We start from the raw sequence: 6,456 nt of genomic DNA on the forward strand, positions 1-6,456 counted from the left end.
ACCATGCTGCAGAGTTGTTCTTGGGTTACACAGGTTGAGCCCCAAAAGAACTTTCAGATGACAGCTGCGCTTGGGCGTCTCTGATGTCTCTCAGCTTTCTTTGGATATAAGTGAGGTATGTAGGTGAAGACCAGCGATCGAAAATTTTAATGATGCGGTCAGAAATGCCCTCCCAGGAAGTGGTTGTGTCAGCACCGATGCGAAACGAGTGGCCTGAGTACAGTTCGGGCTGGATTCTGGTTCTAAATAGGATTCGGCGGAGGTGATGGTGGAACCAGAAGCATGTGGCTACGTGGCGTGTTTCTGAGATGAACAATGGATTTTGGGGTGAGGCTCGATTGGTTAGCCTTAAGCTTATGTAATCATAGATGGGTTTGTAAGGACTTTAGTCGGAAGAGGTGGACAGGCTGAGGCAGGCCGGACTGATTGGTTTTGCTGTGTTTTAGGTGGAAGATGAGATAGTCGGGTGACAGGATGGGAATGTCGAAGATGGCTGCGTGCCGGGATAGTTGGTAGTCTAGAGTGGTGGCGGTGGGAGCCAACTGCCTGAATTTCTGGAAGGAGAAACAAGAAAGTGAGTCAGCGATTGAGTTCTTGTGGCCTGGGATGTGGGATGTTTGGATGATGAACTGGTGTTGAGCTGAAACTAAGGTGAGCTTTTGAACGAATTGCATGATGTCTAGAACGTGTGATCTTCCTTTGTTAATGATGTTCAATTCAATTCAATTTTATTTGTATAGTGCCAAATCACAACAAAAGTTGTCTCAGGACACTTTCCATATAGAGCTGGTACAGGCATGATGTCTGCTTTGGACAACCAATCATGTTGATGACAGTGCTGTTGTCGGAGTAGATAACGATTATCTTTTTTGACCATTCGCGCCCCCAAAGAATGGTTTCTATCATGATGGGATGCAATTCGCATATGGTGGAGGAAGGGAAGAGTGTTGTGAATTCGCTAGGCCACGTGGCCGAAAACCACTTTCTGCTGAAGTAGCCGCCGAAACCGATGGAAGGGGCAGTGTCTATGAACAAGTGCATGTCTTCCTGCGCAATGATGTGGTTGTCGTAAAAGAGGGAGATACTGTTCCAGGACGAAAGGAACTGGTGCCACAGTTTAAGCTCCATCTTGCATGTTTGTCAAGCATGACATAGTTGTGGAGGGATGGGACGGAGGAGGCAATGGAGAGGAGGTGTGACATGAATGATTGGCCTTGGGAGATGATGTGAGTGGCGCAGGTGTCCTAGGAGTGACAGGATTTGGTGTTTGGTGCACCTGTGGACCAGGAGGAAATTTGAAATGAGTAAGGCAATTCTATGGGTTTTCTTGGAGGGCAGTGATGCTTGGAGGGAAGTGGTGTTGAGGGTTATGCTGAGAAAGTCTAGGGATGTGTTGGGACCTTCTGTTTTGTCTGGGGAGATGGGGACTCCCAGTTTGTGGAATGTGGTGGTGAGAGTGGTGAGAGCCTTAGCTGGGGGTGAAGATGGTGGTGAGATGGTAAGAAAGTCGTCTAAGAGGTGGATGACGTACGGGACTTTGTGGTTGTTTGTAAGGATCCAGCAGAGTGACTCTGCAAGGGAATCGAATATTTTCGGGCTGCTTTTGCATCCAAAGGTGAGGCGCACTGCAAAATAGTATGCGCCCTTCCAGTGAACACTGAAAAGGTGCCAGAAGTTGGGGTGGATAGGGAGGACTTTGAAGGCACTGGTGATGTCTGCTTTGGACAACCAGGCTCCTTGGCCTACGAGATGGATGAGGGAGATGGTGTGGTCGATTGTGGAATAGTGCATGGAGAAGTCTGGACTAGGGATTAGGCTGTTGATACTTGGGACAGATGAGCTGTGAGGGGATGATAAGTCGATAATGAGTCTCTTTGTTCCTGAATACTTCCTGGTGGCTATGATGATCAGACTGATTCTGAATGTGGGGAAGGGTGGACTGGAAAAAGTGTGGAAACCGTAGGTCAATCCTTGTATTAGATAATTGACGAACTGGCGGTCAGGGTGGTTCTTTAGGGCGGCGGCTAAAGTGCGAAGGTGCCCCGCATGAGTGGCAATTCAGGGAGGGACGAGTTGCTAAGACGCGGCAATACAGCTCTGGGTCTAGCGTTCCCCAATAGGTTCCCTGGTTGAATTGATGCAGGCGAGGGAAGCGAAAAGTGTGTGGTGTGTGTAAAGACCATTACCACCGAATCGCAAGGCTAGGTCTAGGATAATGGGCAAGTAATCATCCAGCTGTGATCTATGGTCGGGGAAAGCGGAACAGATTGTGTCGCTGTATATGGAAAAAGAGAATACGAATTCAGCTGGTGTGCGTTCCTAGGAACGAGTGGGTGTTGGCTTTGCGGTGGAGGGGGCCTAGAACAGTTTGTATTTCTCTTGGGACATGCGGGTTGCATGTGGAAGGATGGATCAGTAGAGCTAGATCGACGTAGTTACCGGTGAGGATTTGATGCCTGAGTGTCGGTGACACGGGTGATGGTCGGGCTACTGTGGCTGGGCGTACTGGGGGTAAAGTGGTAGCTAGGGAGAAGCTGTTGGGATGGAGGGATGCATGTGCTCACGTTGATTGTGAAGTTTGGAGGGGAAGAAGGAAAGAATGAGAGGGCTCACAAGCGAGGTGAGTATGAGTGTTGTTTGGTAAGACCTGACCTTGAATCAGGGCTGATGAAGACTGGTGAGTTGCTTTGTCGTGCAAGCGATGCATCATGATGTCATCACCGCTGGTTTCGGCGCGGCACTGGGAACCCGGAAGCGCTTGGGACACTCGCGAAGGAGGAGATGTTGTTTGCAGATAATCTTTCAGCAGCTTGAGAAGCTTTGTTTTCCCGTCGGAGCTATGGAAGCGGATGTTTCACTGCTTGAGAGGGTTTTTCAGGCGGGTTACTGTCCATTCGGATGAGTTTAACGCTGAGGAGTGATCAGAGTGATGCCGTGGCGCATGTGTATGGCGGAGGCTTCGCTTGTCGCTCGAGTGCCTGGACCTTGGACGGGTAGAGGAGAGGCATCTGTCGGGGATGGTGTTTTTTGGACGAGACAATATCTTCCCCTAGAGCTGGTGGTAGGTGATGGGCTGACTACATGGGAACTGTCGGATGTTGAGGGCTGTGATTGTCGGGTGAAGTAGACTTCTGAGTGCATCCTGGTTTGCTGGCGGCATTGGATTTGCGCAGATGGGGGTGATTCAGGGACTTCAGGAGTTGGTTCCTTGTTGAACAGGTTGCTGTCCGAGGGGTTAAGGAAGAGTTCCTGGTCCATGAGTTGAGGTAAGAATTTGTTTTAGGTTCGATTTTCGGGCGTGCCATACGAGACAAGCAGAAACGAGTCAAAGGGGAGATGGATGCATCAGGAGCGCTTGAATAACCTGGTGCGTGATTAGGGTTTGTTTGAAGCGTGGTCTTGTTCGTGAACCTAGTTATTAAACTACGTTTGATCGTTGAGAGATCAGAGTATCACAGCAAGATTCAATTTAATTCAATTTGATTTTATTTGTACAATGCCAAATCACAACAAAAGTTGTCTCAGGACACTTTCCATATAGAGCTGGTACAGGACGAGCTCTTTTATCTACAGGTTGATATTTGTATGACATAATAAACTGAGTTTTTAAACCTTTCCTGTACCGTGGTCTGTTGCTCCTTGCTGAGAGTGTTGGTCAAATCTGTGGGCCCACTGCAAAATACTGCAGTTGGTATGTTACAGAGGTATCTTCCAGTATGTTAGAGGATCTGCAGTGGTATGTCAGTAGTCATCATCATAGGCATAAGACTGGTAAAAATCTGCAAATGTCATTTAAGCAAGCTGTGTATAGTGTTTCAACCTCAGCATTACTCCAAAAGTGGACTATCATTTGATGAACAATAACCTGCAACTGACTTTGGCTACAGCTGGGTTTTAAGATATGAGTAGACTGATGCCAGTAGTTGTCTGATTAGTACGAAATTCTATAAAGCACTCTCAGCATTTATTCCATTCAAAGTAAAAGGAGTATGAAATCAAATTTAAATAACAAAATAAAACAGCAAGCCTGCAGAGGAGGACGACTCTTCAGCCCCACACCACTACCTACAGTACATGAGTCAGTCTTTACAAACAAGTGTTCTTAGAAGTAAGACAAAATGATTGTTAGAAAAACATATTTTTGAGAAAGCCTAGCTTGGCTTTCGTCCTCATAGCATGCTCACCAAAGACAATTGCTCGGATCAGCACCTTGGTAGTCGAATGATTACAGCATATGCTGCGTGGCCACTGAAAAAAAAAAAATCTTAAACAAAATGTCATTAGTGTTATGTGTGACTCCACAGACATGAAATGTGTAAATTGCTAGAGTTATTACACTCTTTTGGCTTGCAAGCTACTTTTATTCTTAACATGATCTACCTATGAAAAAAGAAACGCATTGGTGAAAATACATAAAAAAAATGTACTTGTATCTTCTTCATTCTATTTTTCAAATACCATGGATCATTTTATATAACAGAATAATAACAAAACATATATGCATCCTCTTAGTATGTGGCAATGAATCAATTCTAATAGCCATTGAAGGCACTCCATATGTGGTAACTGACACCAGCTTAGATGTTGGGAGCTGTTCTCATCCTGAGTGTATTCTTTCATTGGCCACATCTTTAACAGCTCTCTTTCTGTCATGTCTTTGAAAACCATCCTAATGAAAATACATAAAATACATAACTTATCTTGCCTCAGTGAGAAACACTCTGAGTCTGCTATGTCCTTCACAAGCTGCTGCAACAAATCATCAGCCGTCATTTCACAATGTAACTGTACTTCTACACAATTGAAACTCTTTGATAGTGGATAGTTTTTAAGGTTTGTTTTTAAAGTCTCAAAACAAATCTGCTGCTGAACAAAGATCTCTTTCACCATTTATTCATCTTGCATGGACTTCTTATGCTAAATGATGGTATGACTCATTTGGAATAATGCTCCAGTGGGTGCCTTTGCTTTTGAATTTGACTATGTCAGAAGTGACAGCTGTATGATTAACTGCAATTTCAGTTCCCACACCTTTCACTTTCTCAACTTACCAATGGCAGGGAAATCGCTGTCATGGTTCTTATGAAATGTTCAACAGTGCTTCTGCATGCATCCTTTCTTAGGAATGCTTGGCAAATGCACTTCGAAAGGACAAGGAAGTGATATGTTTTTGTCTTCTTTCTTGGTACTGTACTCAGTTTTGTATTTTTCTTTTGCTGTTGGATATTCATTCAAATTGGTAGGTTCTGTTTTTATAAATGAATGAGGTTAGCTTATTAGAGTATTCCATTAGCTAGCTTTGAATTCTGTTTTTCTGCACACTGCACTGGAGCTGACTGACTGACCGCTCTTTATGTTAATCAAGTGGCAGACACAATAGGAAGATGTGCAATCTACCAGCATGACCTCTGGGTTCAACTGGTACACCATGATTGACAGCGACTGTGGCATGGCATCTCCTGTGCAGTAATGGATGATGCCAGCAACAGTGGCAGATCGGTGGCAGCTGCCTAAAACAGTGGCATCTGCCGTGGCAGGCAAGTGGCAGCCAGAAGCGTGACTGCTAGCTACTGCTGCTACTATTTGACCCACGTGAGGGTAGTTTCCAGAGGAACGCAGTCGTCGAGGCACTCGTCATATGGAAGTGGGGGTGGTTTCATCTAAACAGGACTGAAAAAAACAATAGAAGCTACTAGGCGTAGCACACATAAGACACATTGTCGCTCCTTTTCCATAATCTGAAATGTTATTGTATTTTATGAAATGTTATTGTGTCATGTGGAATGCTGTTTGGTTTTATTAAATGTGGTTGTGTTTTGACCCTTAGAGTCAATGTCCTTTTAGGCGAGAATAACAATAATAAAAAGAAATGAACTGAACTTGCGAATGAATTTGCAAAGCGGCACAGGATATGGAATGTCAACTTTTAAACAAGAGGGTAGAATGCATTCAGATGGGTAGAATGCATACATCTCGGAGCCAAACTTGATTTGAACAGGTGATGTCAGTGTGTAGACCACTAGATAACACCACCAGGATAACACCACCATCATGAGCAGCGGTTTGCACCAAACATTAACTTAAGATTACTAGCTCTTCTGGTTTTCTTAAAAGTATGCCCTTTTAATTTAATTCTAAATACACACTGCATTCACCAACACACTCTTCCATCACATACGCACATAATTTATGTTAACATCCCCCATAATTAGGAATCCAGAAAAATTACCACCACCCTCAGCATGGACAGTGTATTGCACCATCTCATGGCAAGCCCACGTACTGCCAACACTACTGCACTGTCTGAGCAAAAGGACTACAGGCTTTCAATCGAAACTTGATTATACAGTATCACTGGAATGAATATATGTTAAACTTTTTATAATGTTTTGGTTGACTAGCAAATAGTAGACTAGAGCCAAGTAGACTTTTTTTTATAACTTATAAACATCTTTT

At 44.3% G+C, this 6,456-nt stretch overlaps 1 pseudogene; it reads right to left on the bottom strand.

Annotated features, from left to right (window-relative positions):
• Nucleotides 1-362: 362 nt before the first annotated feature.
• LOC143323447 (uncharacterized) lies at nucleotides 363-3,258 on the bottom strand (annotated as a pseudogene).
• Between the last annotated feature and the right edge of the window lie 3,198 nt (nucleotides 3,259-6,456).

The sequence above is a fragment of the Chaetodon auriga genome, chromosome 7, assembly GCF_051107435.1.
Source record: "Chaetodon auriga isolate fChaAug3 chromosome 7, fChaAug3.hap1, whole genome shotgun sequence".
NCBI lineage: Eukaryota > Metazoa > Chordata > Actinopteri > Chaetodontiformes > Chaetodontidae > Chaetodon > Chaetodon auriga.